The sequence below is a fragment of the Acomys minous genome (assembly GCF_964271855.1).
Source record: "Acomys minous genome assembly, chromosome: 13".
Classification (NCBI taxonomy): Eukaryota; Metazoa; Chordata; class Mammalia; order Rodentia; family Muridae; genus Acomys; species Acomys minous.
Window position 1 is genome coordinate 2331915 of NC_140495.1, and position 21629 is coordinate 2353543.

Sequence of the window (21629 nt, forward strand, 5' to 3'; positions counted from 1 at the left end):
GCACAGAGAGTGCTGGGTTGTGCTTGAGTGACCACAACTCCACCCCCCACACCCCCCAACTACACCCTACACCCCCTAACTCCTCCCCACCCCTGTGCATCTGCCATTACCCTGAGAAAATGAAGCCCAAGCTGCCTAACTTGTCCTAGGAGAAGCCACGTGTGTGGACCTTGGAGCTCAAGCCGGCTGATCCAGGTAATGTCCTGCTGGCCTGCAATGTGCAAGCAAGCAGCTGGGGCACGAGGTTCTCTGCTGGGGCTGCCCAGCAGTCGGTCAGCAGGGGCTGACATCACCATCTGGAAACCCATGCAGGCAAGGTTCCGGGAAGAGGATTCCTCTAGTGAAACCCTGGCCCTCCCCCAGGGAACCTCACTGATGATGTCACAATTGCGATGACTCACCTCTCCCCCAAAGCATCAGAGCATTAAAAACAACAGTCTTTAGCGCTCACCTGAGCACAGGCAGCTGCCACACGTGGTGACTGATTTAGGAGGCGGAGGGGCCAGGAGGAGATCCATTTGTCAAAGAGGAGTAATGACACTCTTAGACAGGGGTGGTGACTCACCGGGGCTGGACCAGGAGGCCACTATCTGAGGGACGTTTAGGATTGAATTCCTGATACCCATGTGTGTTTGAATTTCTAGAGCACCTTTATTGTCAAGGGGGTGCATACTTACTGTTGAATGTTAAAATTTTAAGAAAGTTACAGGAAGTATAAAAGGTTCCTATAATCTAAAACTCGCTGAATTTTGCTTGTTTTGAGACTGTGTCTCCCTGTACCCCAGGCTATGTAGCTTTGAAATCATGAACCTCCTACATTAGGGCTTCAGGTGCTGGGATGACAGGCAAGTATCACATCTGGCTTCTCAGTGGTATTTTTATTCCTAAAAACAGGGCCTCACATAGCCCAGATGGCTCCAAACTTGCCCCTGTATATAAAGATGACTTTGAAGCTCTGCTCTGCCTGCCTGCACCTCGCAGGGCTGGGATTGCAGGCACACACCACCACCCGCCATGCTCGGTGTGTGCATGCAGGCGCCCCACCCACTGAGCTGCACCCTCAGCCCCTTTTTCTCTTTGTTGTTTTAATGCGTGTATACTTCTTGCATGTATTCAGTAAGAAACATGGTTTATTTGTAAGGGCCATTTCCACGGCACCTAACAGTTTATAAAAGAATTTCTAATTTGGGCCTGGAGAGATGGCTTAAAGGTTAAAAATCACTTGTTACTTTTGTAGAGGACCAAGACTTGATTCCCAGAATCCATGTGGTAACTCAGAACTGTCTTGAACTCCAGTTCCAGGGGATCTTCTGCCCTCCCCCGGCCTTGGTGTGCATGCAGTGCACAGACATACATGCAAGCCAAATACTCATATACATAACGTAAAATTCAACGCATAGCATTGTATTCTGAGCACTAATTCCAAGGTCACTTCTGCCGTCTATCATGGGGCACGCAGTGTATTTATAATGTGTTACTACTAAAGCCATGCTCCGGCGAACATCTTTGCTCATATTAGAGAGGTTTTTTTTTTATGATTTATTCTTATTTCATGCACATTGGTGTTTTGCCTGCATGTACATCTATATGAAGGTGTCAGATCCCCTGGAACTGGAGTCGCAGACAGTTGCTAGCTGCCATGTGGGTGCTGGGATTGAACCTGGGTCCTCTGGAGGAGCAACCAGGTTTCTTAGCTGCTGAGCCTACTCTCCAGCGCCCAGCGATCTCTTTATTCAGGGTGCTGTGCAAGGCATGACCACAAAAGACAGGAGCCAATATAAATATTTGCCTAAATTCATCACAATTTCCTTAGAATAAGATTCTAGATTTTCTGGGCTAAGGGCTTTAACTTTTAAGTCGGGTTTTTGGTCTGTTTTATTCTGTGTTACCCGTTGTTGAACTGTTTTGTAAGGTGTTTGCTAAGAGTGCTGACGGCTCTTGCCTATGACCTCCTCACTAGCAGTAAGAATGCTCCTAATGCCAGGCGTGGTGGTGCACAGCTGTAATCCCAGCACTTGAGAGGCAGAGGCAGGTGGATCTCTGTGAGTTCAAAGCCAGCTTAGCCTGGTCTACTAGGTGAGTCCAGGACAGCCAAGGCTACACAGGGAAACCTTGTCTCAAAAAACAAACAAAAACAAAAAAAAAACAAAAAAAAAGAAAAAAGAAAAAAAAAAAAAGAAAAAAAAAGAATTCTTTTGATCACTAGTGAGGTTCAAAATTTCTGCTTACTTACTGTCAGTAAGAGGAGGGTGACAAGGGGACGCTCTTGTCATCCGCCAGGGCCTCATAAATAGTCACAACTGAGCAGGTAGCCGAGTGTTTGCACTGTGGATCCCAGCTCACGCTTCCTACATCTTGGGTGGACCTTTTCACCTCGCTTAGCTCACTTTAGAAACTGCCTCAAAGATGCCCAGAGGTTTGTTTCCATGGTGACTCTAGGTCCTGACAGGTTGATAGTCACAGGTCCTCAGCCCTGGAGTGGTTGAGTGTTGACTTTTAGGAATTTATTTCTGGTCCTGTCTGGTGCAATTTAAAAAAAAAAAATCTTTTTTTTTTTGAGTGTTAGGAATTACAGCAGGGACTTGTACGCATTAGGAAAGGGCTTTGCACTGAGCTGTACTGCCACCCCAGCGTACTTTCAAATGGGTACGGTCCTGAGGGTCAGTGGGATTGGAGGTTTCTTTTGATGTGGGGGTGCTGGGCTTTGGAGGGACCATCACTTTTTTTTTTTTTAGCACTGTGAAGACAGCCGGGTCACTCTCTGTGGTCAGCTCTGCTGTCCTGGGCCCTCCAGACCCACTCTGCAGGAGTGCCCGATGGTCCCCGGTGGCCAGGGACTGGTAGAGCCTGCAGAAAGGTCTCTCTGTGAGCGACAGGAACCTGAATGGCTGTTTTCCATCTGACTGTGTCAGCCATTAAACCGGCTGAGTTTGCACAAACAAGCCTGTGCATCTTCCCTCTGCCTGGCTGAGGCTCCTCCCTCCGCCTACCATCTCCAGTCCACCCTGCTCCCTTATGGGATTAACTGCTCTGCGTTTCATTTTCCCAGACAAGCCGCACACACACACTCCTCCTTGACACAAGCTCCCTGAGGCTGGAGGTGAGTTTTACTATCTTAGTGTCTTCAGCAGACAACAGTGTGATCATGAATCGATGAGGTTAAGCCTGTCAAGCCATAAGGAAGTTGGGTTTTCCGTCCTGGGACAGCCCCAAGGTAGCCAGGTGTCTCACCCAGCCCCTTCTAGGCAAAGCTCCTGAAACAGTCAGTCTGGTTGCCCTCTGTGGGCCATGTGCCCACAGGTGAGCACCCAAGTTAAGACTTGTTTTCTGGAAACTTCCTCACCACATTTCAAGTCAAATACAAACACCTGTCATGACCCAGGATTCCTGCACTATGGCCCCGATCTCCAGTGTGTCCACGCCACTCTGGGCCTGCTCCCAGCTGCCCCTCAGACACCAAGCTTTCTCCCCACTTGGATCTCTATAGTCATTTGGGTCTCAAGCAGAACAGGAAGCTGGCTGGCTGTGCAGATACCCCAGAAAGAGCTTGGCTTACCCTTCACATAGCACCCACCTCTCACCCGCACCTTTCGTCCCTATCTCCCAATACTATCGCTATCTGACCTAGGGTTTACTAGTTCATTCTGAAGTTCATCTTCTGCCTGCCACACCCCAGCATGAACCCCACAGAGGCGGAAGCCTCCGCTGCCATCCTGAAGCAAGTCACCAGCAGCCTAAGCGTGCCCAGCCCACTCTACAGGGTCCACAGATATTTGTGGAATAAATTTGTGGACTCCACCAGGTACCCCCACGGGTGACAAGGTCTGTGTCTTTAAGCCACATATCCTAGACTTTGGCTCCAGATTTCAGAATAAGGCTCCATGATCATGTCTGCTTTGCTTGTCCAATGGCAAGAGCTGGGCCATGAGTCAGGCCCAGTCCCCACCCTTCCTGGCCCCTCAGCTTAATCCCCTGCCAAGGCTGGGTATTTTTTGGGGTAGTCTGTTCCCAGAGTGAGTGGAGGCTCCTGGGAAAGTTAATGTTAGGAAAAGGGTTGGAACAAACAAGAGATTTGGGGAGTTTTACTTCTCTTTGGCTTTGTGACTTGCACATGGTGTTTAATTTTAGGTGAGCTTTTTGTCTCCTGATAGTTAAATTTAATTAACCACTGCTTATGTCCATGAGCAAGTGTATCGGCCACTTTTGTTACCAAACAGCTGAAGGGGAAGCCACCTAAGGGTGGAAAGTTTGTCTTCGCACACAGTTCCAAAGATAAGCCTATCACCACAGGAAAATCACGGCGCTGACACATTGTATCCAGTCAGGAAGCAGAGGTCAGGAGAAATGCAGCCCTGCTCTACAGTGACCCACTTCTTCCGTCTCTTAAAGCTTTTCCAACCTTCCCAAACATCCTATAAGTGGGACCATATGTTTAAACTCATGAGTCGACAAGGGGGCATTTCATATTTAAATTTCATTTTAATCTTTGAGGTGTGCTATGCATATGTGTAGCTCATGCGAGGAGCTCATAGACCAACCCCAGGTGTTGGGCCTCACTATGTCTGACGCCAAGCTAGCTGTCCATGAGCCTCTGGGGATTCTCCTGTCATTGTCTCCCATCTCCTCACAGGAGGACAGGGTTACAGGCCTCGCCTGGCTATTATGTGGGTACAGGGGATCTGAACTCACAACCTAATCCTTGTACAGCAAGCATTTTCTCACTGAGACATCTGGGGGGGGGGGCACATCTCACATTTAAACAATGGTATCAACAAAGAAGGAAACAAATCTAAGGACTTTCCTTCTTAGCCGGAATCCTGGAACTCCAGGCTGGCCATTCTCTGCCTGCACTTTACTACTCTGCCTGTGGCTGTCCTGTCACAGTGGGCTGCCTTTCTGTTGGCACTGGGGGACTTAGGTGTGACTTAACCAAACCTGACAGCCAACAGCCTTCACCCACAACTCGTGGGGGGAGGAATTTAAAAGGCTGTTTCAGTCGGCAACAGACTAATGGCTCAATTGGAAAGACCTGAGCTCTCTACAGTGATATGGTCCCCTGCTCCTCACTGTGGCAAGTGAGCTAGAGGAGAAAGGTCCTTCCTCACCCCTGGGTGCGAGGTGGCAGAGTGAGCGACGAAGGATGCAAGATGTCTAGTTACTTTTGACTTCTAGATTAGGAACAAGTAATAGTTCAGCATAAGTATGTCTCACGTGACATTCAGGCTGTGCTTACACTTTAAAACACTTAAACAGCACCAAACCAAATAACCCAATTGAGAAATGGGGCTCAGAACTAAACAGAGAATTCTCAACAGAGGAATATCGAATGGCTGAGAAACACTTAAAGAAATGCTCAACCTCCTTAGTCATCAGGGAAATGCAAATCAAAACGACTCTGAGATTCCATCTTACACTCATCAGAATGGCTAAGATAAAAAATTCAAGCGACACCACATGCTGGCGAGGATGTGGAGAGAGAGCAACACTCCTTCAATGCTGGTGGGAATGCAGACTAGTGCAGCCACTATAGAAATCTATCTGGCACTATATCAGAAAACTGGGAATAGGGCTTCCTCAAGACCCAGACTCCTTGAAATATACCCAGAAGATGCTCCAGCACACAATAAGAACATTTGCTCAACCATGTTCATAGCAACCTTATTCATAATAGCCAGAACCTGGAAACAGCCTAAGTGTCCCTCAGTAGAAGAATGGATAAAGAAACTGTGGTACATTTACACTATGGAATACTACTCAGCTATTAAAAACAAGGAGTTCCTGAAATTTGTGGACAAATGGATTGAACTAGATATGATCATGATGAGTGAGTTCATCCAGAAGCAGAAAGAGTCAAATGGTATATACTCACTTATCTGGACACTAGCACAAGAGGCATGTCCCATGAAAGTCTTCACTTACCAGGAAAGTGGGACAGAGGGGTGGATATCCTATTGGACTCTAGGTGAGTGAAGCAAGGGAGAATGGGGAAATAGAAGGATCCAGAGGGTCCTAGAAACCTACAAGAAGAACATTATAATGGGCAGCTCTGGGCCCAGGGGTCCTGCTCAAACTATGGCACCAGCCAAGGAATGTACATGCAGTAAGCTTCGAACCCCTACCCAGATCTAGCCAAGGGACAGGACATTCTCCACAGTTTAGTGGAGAGAGGGGACTGACTTTCACACGAACTCTGGTGCCCCATATCTGGCCACATCCCCTGGATTGGGAGGCCTGGTGGCACGCAGAGGAAGGATAGGCTACCAAGAAGAGACTTGATAACCTATGAGTATATACAGGGGGAGGAGGTCCCCCTCAGTCACAGTCATAGGGGAGGGGAGTAAGGGGAAAATGGGAGGGAGGGAAGAATGGGAGGATACAAGGGATGGGATAACAATTGAGATGTAATAGGAATAAATTAATAAAATACATATTTTTAAAAACCACTTGTTTATTTGAAGTTCAAATTTAACCATGTCCCATTTCTGCCAAAGTGGGCCTTGCTTTGATCTTTAAACCTTTGGCCCTGGAAATGGACAGACATATAAAGACACTGGTGTTTGGTTTTTTTCTTTGTTTGTTTGTTTGTTTGGTGGGCTTTTTGTTTGTTTGTTTGTTTTTGTTTTGTTTTGTTTTTTGTTTTTTCTTACCTGCTTTAGCCGAGAAGTGAAAATGCTTAAAAAATTCAGGCTTCTTGCCCGCCTCCTGGGTGTCAGCCTGTGGCTCACAGTCACTGGACATGACCTTCAGTAACCCCTATGCCTGGCTGCTGCTGAGACGCTGCCCACACAACCAAACCCCTCAGAACCAGCACGGCACTTACCAAAGCTTGATGCCAGAAAAATACTCAGGTCATAAAACAAACCAGGGCAGGACTGTTTTATAGCTGCTGGGGGCACTTGGTAGATAAGAGCCTAGGAGACCCAGAATGCCCTCCTAAATGCTGAGCGTGACTCCTAGGCTGGCTTATTTATTTTGCCATTGCTAAGCACCACTTTTATACTAATAATACCTTGCAGTCCTGATGGCCTTTTCATCTGTGGATATCTCGGCACCGTATTAATGTGAGGCAGCGTAGCCTCCTAATCCCTGGTTTGTATAACTATTCGGACAGGTTTTTCAAGAGAGACTTAAGTGAGGAGCACACGAACTTGACCTGGGTAGCAGGCATTTGGTATGTACTCCCCACCACACCTTGGTGGACTGCTGGCCTCTCAAGTGTATGACATCAGGGCTGCCAACATGGAGCCCTGCATGTGTGGTACACAGCAGATGCTCACGTGTTCAATGAGAGATAAGCAGTGGGTAAATGTGCCTGAAAACTCTAAGGGCTTCCTGTGGGTGGAGGGGGTGGCAGATATTGAGGGCCTCGGGCTCTTTTTCCCACCCTTGAACACACCAACGCTTCGGCTGACAGTACCTGCCCTTGTCACTAGATGACCACAGCTAGCTGGAGCCACCCTGCCTGTGGATGCTGCAGGCCTCCCCCACAGCAGGGATACAAAGTACCCAGCGACCTCGTCCCTTACGTGTCACCTGCACATGTCCTCCCCTCACCGAGGACCAGGCCTGCATTCTCAAGGGACTTGGCTGATATCAAAATCCTTAGGTGTTTCCCCTCCTGTCCTGGCGAGTTTACTGTCAACGTTATACAATCCGGAGCTGTGGGTCTCAACCCCTTAGGGGGTCACCTAAGACCATGAGAGAACACAGATATTTGCATTATGATTCATAGCCGCAGCAGCAAAATTACAGTTATGAAGTAGCAACAAAAATAATTTTATGTTTGGGGGTCACCATAACATGAACTGTATGAAAAGGGTCGCAGCATCACGGAGGTTGAGAACCACTGGTCTCGAGTCATTAGGAGAAATGAAGCCAGCCCACTGTGGGCAGCACCGTTCCCCACACAGGCTGGGCCCAACCCAGTGAGCAGCCTTCCTTGTGGTTTCTGCTTCAAGTTCCTGAGTTCGTGCCCTGACTCCCTCCGTGATGGACCGTGACCTGGTGGTGGAAACCAAATAAATCTTTTCCTGCCCTAATTTGCTTTGGCCAAAGTGTTTTGTCGCAGCAGCACACTAGAACCCTTCCCAGTCTTATTTGGTATTTCCTAAGAATGTCTCCCTGTGAAGCCAGCCAGAGATGGGGGCATCTGAAGGTTTTGACCGCAGCTCATTTGCCAGCTCTGTTGCCTCTTTCCTTCTGCACCAGGAAGGATCTTCTCATAGGAAACAAGCAGGCCTAGGGAGGTGGCTCAGTGCTTGCTGTACAAACGAAGACTAAGCGGCGGATCCCCCAGACTCACATCAAAAAGCGCAGGTACGGTAACACCAGCTTCCAACCCCAGCACTGGGAGGTGGAGTTAAGTGGATTCTGGGATTTGCCTGCCAGTCTCCTCACCTACTTGGCAGGCTCAAACAGGTGAGAGACGCACTCCTGAAAACAGGGCCTTAAGGGATGACACCCAGAGTTGCCGTCTGGCTTCCACATGTATGTACATGTGCGCGCACACTCACACAGTTTCATATCTACTTGGTCTTAATGTCTTCTGCACACGGGTGAGTGTCCCTTTTTAGAGTACCTACCTGTGAGCTATCCTCAGGGAAAGTCTGCACCCTCCGGGAGCCCAGATCCATGTGACTTAAAGATAGAGTCGGGGCACACAAGAAGAGCGCCCAGGCTGAGAAGCAAGAGTCTGCTGAGCTTTTCTCCTTCAGATCAGGAGCTGGTAGCAAGGTGGTGGAGACGGCCATGTTTCCTCACTCATTTTGCATGAGCAAGTCTGCATTCACCCTGCCTCCAAGAGCTGCCATTATAGAGGCAAAACCCAAGCAGTGTGTGTGTGTGTGTGTGTGTGTGTGTGTGTGTGTGTGTATGGGGCTGCCTGTTCCTCTCTACCACAAGCTTTCAGAAAGACAAAGTGGAATAGCATTTAGTAACCTGTCTGGCTGTACTCAAATGACCATGTGAGTCAGGTGTCCCCAACCCCCAGACATTTTGTTGGTTTGTAATTTTTCAGGGCTGAGGGTGACACTGCTCTAACCTACTTTGGAGAAAAAGCATTTATTATTAACACCAGCTTAACACTTAACTTTCTAGAGTATTTGCGGATGACACAGTCATACATCTGCCTTTTTATAGTTCTTTGTGGCAGAGCACAAGACCTTCCGCCTGACACCTCATAGATCATCAAAATTAAGACCTCTAGGCAAGTGGGGAAAGCAGGCGACGCAGGGCACAGGGACTGGGGGCAACTGGGAACAGCTCAAACAGCTTCCAAGTGGGTTTTCCTTTAGAGAGAAGCCATTTTCATTTCGGAGGAAATTATTCTTAACATTAAGATGCTCCCGTTTCTATAGCAACCTACAACAACTTGAGAGGAATGGTCTTCGGTGGCCACACAGCAGAATGACACTGCCTGTTTCATTCGTGGCTGGTGGAGAGCAGCTGGGCGGGGACTGTCAGCCAGCCAGAGGTCAACTTCCAACCGCCTGGCACGCAACGCCTCAGCCCAGCACACACACAAGGAGCCTGAGGAAACTTGAAGTCAGCCATCTCTGACCAGAGTTCACTTTGTCTGCAAAATACGTGACCCCATCACTGCATTGGAAGTTTTGCTGAAGACTTAAAACTTAAACTAGCAGAAAAATATGATCAAAGAAAGAAAAATCTTCAATTGTTTAAAGCTGTGCTTCCACTCATGGTCCAGGAGTAGCTGACAGAATCTCTTTTACCTGCCTGTGAAAAGGCAAGCAGCCCAGTGGTACATCCCATGCATGCACCACCCAGGAGGCCGAGGCAGAAGGATCCAGAGTCCAAGATGAGGCTGGACATTTTAGCAAGGCTACTCCTAACACACACACACACACACACACACACACAGAGAGAGAGAGAGAGAGAGAGAGAGAGAGAGAGAGAGAGAGAGAGAGAGATACACACATACACACAAAGACGAGCAAGAGATATAGTCATCTGGTTTTCAATATTCCTTTTGTTGTTGTTTTGAGACAGGGTCTCATGTAGCCCAGGTTTTCTTAAAGTTCCTTATGAAACTGTGGGTGACCTTGAACTTCCAGTCTCCTGTCTATTCCTCTGGGGGTTCTGAGATTTTAGGCATACACCACCACACCCGGTTTATACAGTGCTGGGGGTCAAACCCCGGGGCCTCACAGCACCAGGCAAGCACTGTACCAGCTGAGCTCCACGCTGGCCCTTGGCTTCACTTAGTCTTGGGCCTGCCAGTCCTCTTCTCTCAAATGGCCCAGTGGCAGCTGCGAAGGGTTTGCTTGTCCCCTGCTCTTTGGCAGATCTCGTCTGTTGGACTTGACCTGGGATGCAGACCCACTTTGTAACAAAACATCCCAGTGTCGAGAGGGAAGGATGGTTTTTATTGTTCCCTGGGACCAGAAAGGACTTCTGAGGAGGACAAGGAGGGCCAGTCATGGGGAGAAGGACAAGGCCGTTTGGGGAGGGCTCTTGTTGTGACAACAAACCCTTGCATGTTTCTGGCTCTGAGAATGGCTGCTGTTGGCTCCGGGTTGTCAAGAGTGGATGTGTGTTGCGTGAAACGTAAAGCCAACCTACCACAGGGCTCCCTCCTTGCCTTCTTCTGTCAGCACCATGGGATAGCTTCACGGTGCATCTAGTGTGTGCCTGATGCTTCCCAAACAACGTGTCCAGAGAAAAACAGCAACATCGCCCAAAGGGGAGGCTGGAGAGACACAGGAGCCAGCCCTGAGGGTTATTGGGCCAACAAGCACCCCCTCACAGGCACTGCAGGCCAGAGGACAAGAGACAGAGGACACCTGTGATCCTGAAGGACGTGAGTCACTGCAGCAATCAGGACGTCGGCGGGCCAGCTTCCTTCCCCCTTCCCTTCCTTCCAGCCCAGGGGACCAACTGGAGTAGTCTATCCTGGGCTAGGTACTACTTTTCACTCAACCCTAAGTGATGGGTTCAAACTTCTCTGTAAACAGAAATGCTGGTGAGAAAAACTAACTGCCAACCCTGAACTCTTGCCTTCACCTGCCACTGACTAAGTCAATCGTCATGGCAGCTGCAGTGGCTCACGACCCTCATGCTGGGTGGATAGACGCTGCCCTCACTTGGCACACCCCTCCGTGGGTGGTTAACCCGGAGCAAGCAGAACGTCCAGCTTTGTCGTGCATAAAGAGGAGCCCTGGGAGGAGATAGTGGCTGGGAACTAACCTCACGGGACTGGGAAGAGCACTGGGCAGCGTGGCCATCGACAGGCTCCTGGGAACCTTGGGACACGTGGTATTTGCATTTCTCCCATCCTCACTGAGCCCTGGCCTTCCATACTCTTCTCCCGTCCCTGCCCACACTTCCTTCTATGCGTACACAAGCCAACGTGGCTTGTCACTTCCTTCTGTCCAGCTGCCTTCCTCACTGCTGATGCAGCAGAGGCTGGGTGGTGCCCAGGAATAAAAGGTCTTCACCTTTGACCGGATGAACCTGGTAAATGATGCTGCTCCAGGCCAGAGGGCAAGGAATGCTCTGAGTCATACGGAGAAAAGGAAAGATGCGGGTCTGGCTAAGGGACATTCATTTCTTAAGGTGTGACTTGGAACTTGAGCTGTGGGGCGTGTGTATGTGTGTGTGTGTGTGTGTGTGTGTGTGTGTGTGTGCACACGTACATACATGCTTGCATACATATGTGCATGTGTGTATGTGGGGGGATATGTATGTATGTGCATGTCTGTATGGCAACATGCACATGCATGTGGTGTGTCTACGTGTGTGTGTTTGTGTGCGCGCGTGCACATGTATGTATGTATTCTGTTTACTAAAGGACAAGAAAAACCAAGCCACACTTAGGTTCGTAGGACCCCACGCCCATGTGCCATCTCTCCAGTGTAACAGCAGCAGCAGCTGGGAGGAAGGTCCCTGGGGCTCTTATTTGGACCGAGTCAACCTCAAGACCTCTTAGTAGGAGATCTACCTTTCACTCTTGTCCCTTAAACAGTCTCTAATCCCCTTGACCTGAGCTGAAGTGTGTGCGCTTGTGGCAGGACGAGGGGGGGGCGTGTCCCCTTCCCTGAGGCAGGGTCTCTCTTGTTCCTGTTGCTGCACTGAGCACTCCAGGCTAGCTCACCCATCTCACCGCGGCAGTGCTGGGGTGACGGACATGGCCCCAGGGACGACATGCAGATTTCCAGGCTTATGCAACCAGCTCTTTTGCCTGAGGAGCTGACTCTCCAAGCGAAGGTCATACGGTAAAAGAAGTCAAGTTTATCCCACTGGAAGGGACAGATACCCCAAACCTGATGTCACAGCCTGACTACGGCTCAAGGCGAAAGGATGTGTGCAGCTTCCCCAGAGTCCCCCTTGACCTATGCTGAGCAGCTGAGGGTAGTTACAGGTCAGAGCTTGGACTCTGGCCAGGCTGCCCTTGGGTGGGGCCAGTAACGCCTGCTGCGCTGCTGAGTGGGATGTTTGCCTGCTCCAGCCTGCTAGTGTCATGTTGAATATGTGTGAACATATACTTGTCGTGCTGGCCTGTCTGGATTCAGTGGCTAACACAGAGCACTTTACCCACTTGCTGGCCACTGTACCGGCTGCAGGTAGACAGGCTCCACTGGCCTGTGCGAGACTTGTGAGCAGCGCACTCCTGTAATGCTCTGCCGCCACTATTGTGGACTCCTTAACAATTTAATCTTCCCTCTTGTGATTTATCGGTGAAGTCCACGGCATATGAGAAAGAGCAGAGATGTGTGAACAGCACACGTTGTCACTGTTCCCTGTGGCCTGTGAGAACAAACCCCAGGGGAAGGCAGTGCCAGCCAAAGCAGTGCCAGAGAATATGCCACCCATACAACTGACAGCTGCCAGGGACCCAGAGGGGCCGTGCTCCTAGTCCACCATGATTTGTCTGGAGAAGCTAGAAAAGATGACCATGTTCTGAGTGTGGCTGTGGAGCTCCCCATATTTCTCTCATGTGACTTCCTGGTGAGGCACAGGTCAGGAGGTCAGGTGAGGATGGGGCACAGGTCAGGAGGTCAGGTGAGGATGGAGCACAGGTCAGGAGGTCAGGTGAGGCTGGGGCACAGGTCAGGAGTTCAGGTGAGGATGGGGCACAGGTCAGGAGGTCAGGTGAGGATGGGGCACAGGTCAGGAGGTCAGGTGAGGATGGAGCACAGGTCAGGAGGTCAGGTGAGGATGGAGCACAGGTCAGGAGGTCAGGTGAGGATGGAGCACAGGTCAGGAGGTCAGGTGAGGATGAGCACAGGTCAGGAGGTCAGGTGACAATGGAGCACAGGTCAGGAGGTCAGGTGAGGATGGGGCACAGGTCAGGAGGTCAGGTGAGGATGGAGCACAGGTCAGGAGGTCAGGTGAGGATGGGGCACAGGTCAGGAGGTCAGGTGAGGATGGAGCACAGGTCAGGAGGTCAGGTGAGGATGGAGCACAGGTCAGGAGGTCAGGTGAGGATGAGCACAGGTCAGGAGGTCAGGTGACAATGGAGCACAGGTCAGGAGGTCAGGTGACGATGGGGCACAGGTCAGGAGGTCAGGTGAGGATGGGGCACAGGTCAGGAGGTCAGGTGAGGATGGGGCACAGGTCAGGAGGTCAGGGGAGGCTGGGGCACAGGTCAGGAGGTCAGGTGAGGATGGAGCACAGGTCAGGAGTTCAGGTGAGGATGGAGCACAGGTCAGGAGGTCAGGTGAGGATGGAGCACAGGTCAGGAGGTCAGGTGAGGATGGAGCACAGGTCAGGAGGTCAGGTGACGATGGGGCACAGGTCAGGAGGTCAGGTGACGATGGGGCACAGGTCAGGAGGTCAGGTGAGGATGGGGCACAGGTCAGGAGGTCAGGGGAGGCTGGGGCACAGGTCAGGAGGTCAGGTGACAGTGGGCACAGGTCAGGAGGTCAGGTGAGAATGGGGCACAGGTAGGAGGTCAGGTGACAATGGGCACAGGTCAGGAGGTCAGGTGAGGATGGGGCACAGGTCAGGAGGTCAGGTGAGGATTGGGCACAGGTCAGGAGTTCAGGTGAGGATGGGGCACAGGTCAGGAGGTTAGGTGAGGATGGGGCACAGGTCAGGAGGTCAGGTGAGGATGGGGCACAGGTCAGGAGGTCAGGTGAGGATGGAGCACAGGTCAGGAGGTCAGGTGAGGATGGGGCACAGGTCAGGAGGTCAGGTGAGGATGGGGCACAGGTCAGGAGGTCAGGTGACAATGGGCACAGGTCAGGAGGTCAGGTGAGGATGGAGCACAGGTCAGGAGGTCAGGTGACAATGGGCACAGGTCAGGAGGTCAGGTGAGGATGGGGCACAGGTCAGGAGGTCAGGTGAGGATGGAGCACAGGTCAGGAGGTCAGGTGAGGCTGGGGCACAGGTCAGGAGGTCAGGTGAGGATGGAGCACAGGTCAGGAGGTCAGGTGAGGCTGGGGCACAGGTCAGGAGGTCAGGTGAGGATGGAGCACAGGTCAGGAGGTCAGGTGAGGATGGAGCACAGGTCAGGAGATCAGGTGAGGATGGAGCACAGGTCAGGAGGTCAGGTGACAGTGAGGCACAGGTCAGGAGGTCAGGTGAGGATGGAGCACAGGTCAGGAGGTCAGGTGACAATGGAGCACAGGTCAGGAGGTCAGGTGAGCATGGAGCACAGGTCAGGAGGTCAGGTGACAATGGCCACAGGTCAGGAGGTCAGGTGAGAATGGAGCACAGGTCAGGAGGTCAGGTGAGCATGGAGCACAGGTCAGGAGGTCAGGTGACAATGGGCACAGGTCAGGAGGTCAGGTGAGAATGGAGCACAGGTCAGGCGGTCAGGTGAGGATGGAGCACAGGTCAGGAGGTCAGGTGAGAATGGAGCACAGGTCAGGAGGTCAGGTGAGGATGGGGCACAGGTCAGGAGGTCAGGTGAGGATGGAGCACAGGTCAGGAGGTCAGGTGAGGATGGAGCACAGGTCAGGAGGTCAGGTGAGAATGGAGCACAGGTCAGGAGGTCAGGTGAGGATGGAGCACAGGTCAGGAGGTCAGGTGAGGATGGAGCACAGGTCAGGAGGTCAGGTGAGGATGGAGCACAGGTCAGGAGGTCAGGTGACGATGGGGCACAGGTCAGGAGGTCAGGTGACGATGGGGCACAGGTCAGGAGGTCAGGTGACAATGAGGCACAGGTCAGAAGGTCAGGTGACAGTGAAGCACAGGTCAGGAGGTCAGGTGACAGTGAGGCACAGGTCAGGAAGTCAGGTGACGATGGGGCACAGGTCAGTGCTGTGTGTTGGGGAAGGCACTCTGCTAACAGTAATGAGCATTTTCTACTGTTGCAGAGGCCCAGAGCAAGTGCCCAGCACCCATGTCCAACAGCTCACAACTGCCTGTACCTCCAGCTCCAGGGGATCTGATGCCATCTTCTGGCTTCCACACTGACACACACACACACACACACACACACACACACACACACACACACACTTAAAATAAATATTGAATAGCTCTGTGAAGTACTTTCACTATTCTTTCAGGAGTGAGCTTCACACTCATAGGTGAGTGCTGAAACTTAGACGTGTCACTCTGGGACACACACCTGACTTAAGCACTGCTATAGGTGCACTGGGAAGTATTACTGAGAATCATAAAGACCGACGGCAAAATTTAAAGTGTATTTATTAATTCAGCACTATGTAGCAAATTAAAATCATGGCAAGTGGGGACGGTGAAATGGCTCAGAGGTTAAGAGCACATACTGCTCTTCCATACGACCAAAGGTCAATTCCCTGCACCTACACGGGTCGCCACCCCACTCACATGCACACACGTACACAAACCTACATACTCACTCACATGCACACACGTGCACATACCTACATACTCACTCACATGCACACACATGCACATACCTACATACTCACTCACATGCACACACGTGCACATACCTACATACTCACTCACATGCACACACATGCACAAACCTACATACTCACTCACATGCACACACTTACACATACCTACATATTCCTTACATGCACACACATGCACATACCTACTCACTCACATGCACACACATGCACAAACCTACATACTCACTCACATGCACACACGTGCACATACCTACATACTCACTCACATGCACACACATGCACAAACCTACATACTCACTCACATGCACACACTTACACATACCTACATATTCCTCACATGCACACACATGCACATACCTACTCACTCACATGCACACACATGCACAAACCTACATACTCACTCACATGCACACACATGCACAAACCTACATACTCACTCACATGCACACACATGCACAAACCTACATACTCACTCACATGCACACAATTACACATACCTACATATTCACTCACATGCACACACATGCACAAACCTACATACTCACTCACATGCACACACATACACAAACCTACATACTCACTCACATGCACACAATTACACATACCTACATATTCACTCACATGCACACACATGCACAAACCTACATACTCACTCACATGCACACACATACACAAACCTACATACTCATTCACATGCACACACGTGCACATACCTACATACTCACTCACATGCACACACATGCACAAACCTACATACTCACTCACATGCACACACGTGCACATACCTACATACTCACTCACATGCACACACATGCACATACCTACATATTCACTCACATGCACACACATGCACAAACCTACATACTCACTCACATGCACACACATGCACAAACCTACATACTCACTCACATGCACATACATACACATACCTACTCACTCACATGCACACACATGCACAAACCTACACACATCATACACACTCACACATACCTATACAGGCATGCACACACACATACATTTAACACATGATAAACTACATAAAGTCGGCAGAGAGCACAGAACAGCAAAGCTTTACATGCTATACCTTACAATGAACCTCTTGGTTTTTTGAGCAAAGACTCCATGTCATTTTGTCCTGACTGGGCCCTGCAGGCCTTGTAGCTGGGGATACCTAAGAGGAAGGTTGGAGAAAGAGAAGGCAGCATATGTCAGCTACTGTCTGACTTCCTGGGGGGCCCTTGATCCCCCCAAAGAGCCCTCTAGGCCCCTCAGGAAGCTGTGAACAAAGATGTCATTGAGAAGACGACAGGAGCCAGCAAAGTGGCTGTCTGCGGGTTAAAGGAAAGTCCAGGCTGCAGGAAAGTGACCTGGAGAGCGCCATGCAGTGGGCACTGCCGGCCAGAGCTCAGCCAACGACCTGCCTCGGGCCGGGCACTGAGTGGCAGGAGCAGAGCCAGTTGTCATTTTTCTTCCCAGGCTCAAAATCAGACAAATCTCCTATTTGGCTTACCAGACACTAAGCAGATAACACCAGTGGCTGTCAGTGCAAATTACAGCTCCAGCCTCCTGTCATCAGCTTTGTGCTGCGGCTTGTCACTTTAATGCAGAGAGACAGCGCTGGGCTGATAACAAGTGTGTGTGTGTGTGTGTGTGTGTGTGTGTGTGTGTGTGTGTGTGTGTGTGTCGGGGTAGGGGGGAGGGCTTCCGAGATAGATTCCAGACACTGAAAACTCACAGTGGCGCTCTTCCTTCCTCGTTGTTTAAGGGCGGTGGGCAGCCCCCTGGCTCTGCACAGAGCAGAGCACCATGCTGTCTAACTGGCCACTCACTCCCACCTCTCTGTGCTAGCACTGGACTGGACCTCTAGAGTCCTGGGGGATCTGCAGGCCTTGAGTGTTTGGCTCCTGGTTAATTTCTCAGGGCTGCTGCTTAGCTGAAGCTTGAAGAACTCTTGAGAGGAAACACACATCCCTTCTTAGGAAGTAACAGGAGCTTTGAGGCCATCTAGTTCTGTCAGAAACAGCCCGGAGGTACTGAGATGCCCGTGCAAGGATGGGGACTTGAGTTACACTCTAAGAAGCCATGTTAAAAAAAAAATAAAGATGATAGATAGACAGATAGATGCTTGATAGATAAACAGATAATAAACAGATGATTCATAGATAGGTGATAGATAGATAATTGATAGATAGATGATACACACATGCATACATACATGCATACATATATGCATACATAAATACACATATACATACATACATACATACATACATACATACATACATACATACATACAAACATACATACATACATATATAATCATCAGGCATAGTGGCTTGCTTATAAATCCCAGAACTTGGGATCCAAGATGGTTTCTGAGTAGCAGAACCACAGTGGCTGCAGAGCAAGCAGAGGGCCATGCTGTAGACTCCAGAATGCCGCCACCTATGTTTCACAGGCGAGGGAGAGCCCATGGGTGGCAAGAACTAGCGGTTCCAGCCTCTGCCCACCCAGCTATCCCCACCTTCCCACGGAAAACTCCCAGGCTCAGAAGTGTAGTTCCAGCCTCCGGCCACCTGACTCTGGAAATGCAGGGAAACAGTCCCATCTTCCGGTCCACAGCACTACCCAACTCCCCTGAGGAGACCAGCCAGACCTCAGGAGCATACAGAATCTTGTTCCAAAATGGCAGCACCCAGCGCGCACAGTGTCTGGGCAGCTTGATCTCAGAGACGAGGGAGCAAGTGAGTGGTGGGGCTGCTGACTCTGGCAATTCCACCAACAAGAGGAGAGCTCCTGGGTTCCCGAGGAGACCCACTGGTCCTCATACAGGCTAGACACCCCCATCCAATCCCCTGCCTGTGCGTCTAACTGGGACACAGCCACCTGAGGAGAATGGAAGGCTAGTCCTTAAGATCCAGCAGCTGGTCCACAACCATATCCACAATCCCAAGGCGGGCTGCTCCAGGAACACCCAGGCTACTGCCCAGGGCTGTACCCACACCTCTGAGAAACACATCGGGCACCAGGAAAAACCAGCCAATGCCAGAGACAACTAGACGGCTAAAGGCCCTTGTAAGAACACAGTCAACAAAACCCAGGGCAATATGGCACCTCCAGAACCCAGTTACCCCACTGCAAGCAGGCCTGAATACCTTAGTACAACGGAAACACAAGAAAATGACCCTAAATCTATGCTTTTGAAGACGATAAAGACCTTTATAGATGAAACAAATAAACCCTTTAATGACATACAGGAAAATACAGTCTAACAGATAGAGGTCCTTAAAGAGGAAATGAGCAAATCACTTGAAGAAATACAAGAAAGCCAAACTTGGTGGCTCACATCTGTAATCCTAGCACTAAGGGAAGGAGAGGCAGGCGATCTCTGTGAGTTCAAGACCATCCTGGTCCACAAAGTGAGTCCAGGACAGCCAAGCCAAGACTACACAGAGAAACCCTAGACCTAGAAAGAACAATTCTCAACTTCATGGAAAAGCAACAGATCCAGAATACCTAAAAGAACCTGTGGCGGTGTCGCCATCCCCATCTTCAGGCTCTACTACAGAGCAGTAGTAATAAAAACTGCATGGTACTGGCACAGACTGGTTGATCAATGGAATTAAATCAAAGACCCAGAAACAAACCCACATACCTATGGACCTATAGTGGTGGGAGGGAAACACCAATCCACCTATAAAACCTGCAGCCCCAAATGTACCCTGGCTACCGGATGTGCAGCGATAAAGATAGAGCCTGAGGGAACGCCCAGCCAATGCCTGTCCCAACCTGAGACCCCCCCCCCCAAGGGAGAGAGCCAACCCCCGACACCATTAACGACTCCCTACTGTGTTTACAGACAGGATCATAACTTAACTATTCCCTGAGAGGCTCCACCCAGCAGATGATTGAATTAGATGCTGAGACTCACAATCAAGCATTAGGCAGAGCTTGGGGTGTCCTGTGGAAGAGTGGGGGGGGGAGCATAGAAGGACCTGGAAGGGATAAGGACACTGCAAGAAGACCAACAGAGTCAACTAACCTAGACCCATGGCGGCTCACAGAGACAGAAGCACCAACTAAAGAGCATGCGTGGACTGGACCTGGGCCCCCTACACATACGTCACACATGGGCAGTTACATCTTCATGGGGCCCCCTAGTAAGCTGAGCAGGTGCTGCCTATGACATGGACTCTGATGTCTGCTTTTGATCATTTCGTCCTAACAGGGCTGCCTTGCCTGGCCTCAGTGGATGGGGAGGAGCTCGGTCCTGATGCGAGTTGATGTGCTGGGGTGGGTTGTAGGGGGGAGGACTCTTCTGAGGACAAGGGGAGGGGGGAGGGGGAAGAGGGTGGGAGGGAGGGACCAGGAGGAGAAGAGGGAGGGGGCTACAACAGGATATAAAGTGAATATATAAATTAAAAATAAATCAATCAATCCCAGAACTTGGCCAACTAGTCTAGCAGAAGCAGAGACCACCAGATTTAGTGAGAGACTCTGTCTCAAAAATAAAATAAAATAAAATAAAATAAAATAAAATAAAATAAAATAAAATAAAATAAAATGAAGTTGACCTCTGGCCTCCACACACAGGCACCAGCTCCGAGCAGAATCAACTTCATTAAACTGTCATTTCTGAGCTGGTGGTCAATGTCTCAGGGGCTCCCTTTACTGAAAAAACAGGGCCCTACCTCCAGCCAGATCATATGTTCATGGACCTGCCAGGGTCTTGTGTATATCCATCTGTCTCAGAGCCTGCAAGGGTCAGCACACAAAAATACACAGCGTCACCTTATGTCCCGTCCACACCACACATCTGACAAACTGATACAGTGAAGACAGCAGATCCAGAACGTCCCACAGCTGCTGTGGGTCCCCGGATAGCGCTACGGGGACGACTCTTGCACCCACCTTTTTAGTTTCCCTCAGTAGGCTGAGGCCCCGCCCACCCCTGGAGTTCCCACCTCGGATTGGATGAAGGCACTTACTGCAGTGAACTCTGTTTTCCTGAGCGGCCAGCAGGGAGGTGGGCGCCGCCCTCCACACAGGGTTGTTTCTGCCTGGTTGATCCGAGACTAGTGGGAACAGGTGGATCCACACTTTCCTTCCTTGAGACCGGATGGTCTAAGTGTCAGCCTTTCCGGGCCGAGTGAACGAATAGCTCGGTCTCCCACCCAGCTCCCGGTGCGGCAGCACATCCTGGGCGCTCAGGGCATTACCTTCTCTTGTTCACCTCCTTGACCTGATCTTGCTTTCTAGAAGACAAAGACCAGGCTGACCCTAATGTCTGGTCTGTATGCAGACAGTCGCTATGCATTCAGACCCGCTAGGAAGCTCGGAGAACTCACTCACAGGAGCAAGAGCTGAGTCCCAGGAGCAACTGGGGTATCAGTGGCAGAGTGGGGGAGGGATGCTTGAAACTGTACTGAAATCCGCAGGTGAGAAAAAGAAAGGAAGGAAGTGAGGATGAGGATGTAGGTGAGCATGGCCGGGTCTGCAGGGCTCAAAGGAAGAAGAGAGGCTTCAGCTGGCCTAGGTCCTGGGCTGTTCCCCCCCCTTCTCTGTCCTCTCTCTCTTCTCTCTCTCTCTCTCTCTCTCTCTCTCTCTCTCTCTCTCTCTCTCTCTCTCTCTCTCTCTCACACACACACGTCTGGGGGGGGGGGACTTTTTCTTTATTAAAGGTTGATGTGGGAGGGCCCAGCCCACTGTGGGTCATGCCACACTGAGCTAGGGGTGTGTAGTTAGCTCTTGCTACTTTATGGGTTCTTCTTTCTTCCATCCTTTCAACCTCCCAACACTAGATAAGAGAGAAAAAGG

The 21629-nt window shown here is 50.5% G+C and overlaps 1 protein-coding gene across 1 annotated transcript in view; it reads right to left on the minus strand.

Annotated features, from left to right (window-relative positions):
- Window positions 1-21629, minus strand: part of GASK1A (golgi associated kinase 1A) — a 401830-nt gene that overhangs the window by 282509 nt on the left and 97692 nt on the right. The gene's annotated exons all lie outside the window — the stretch shown is intronic.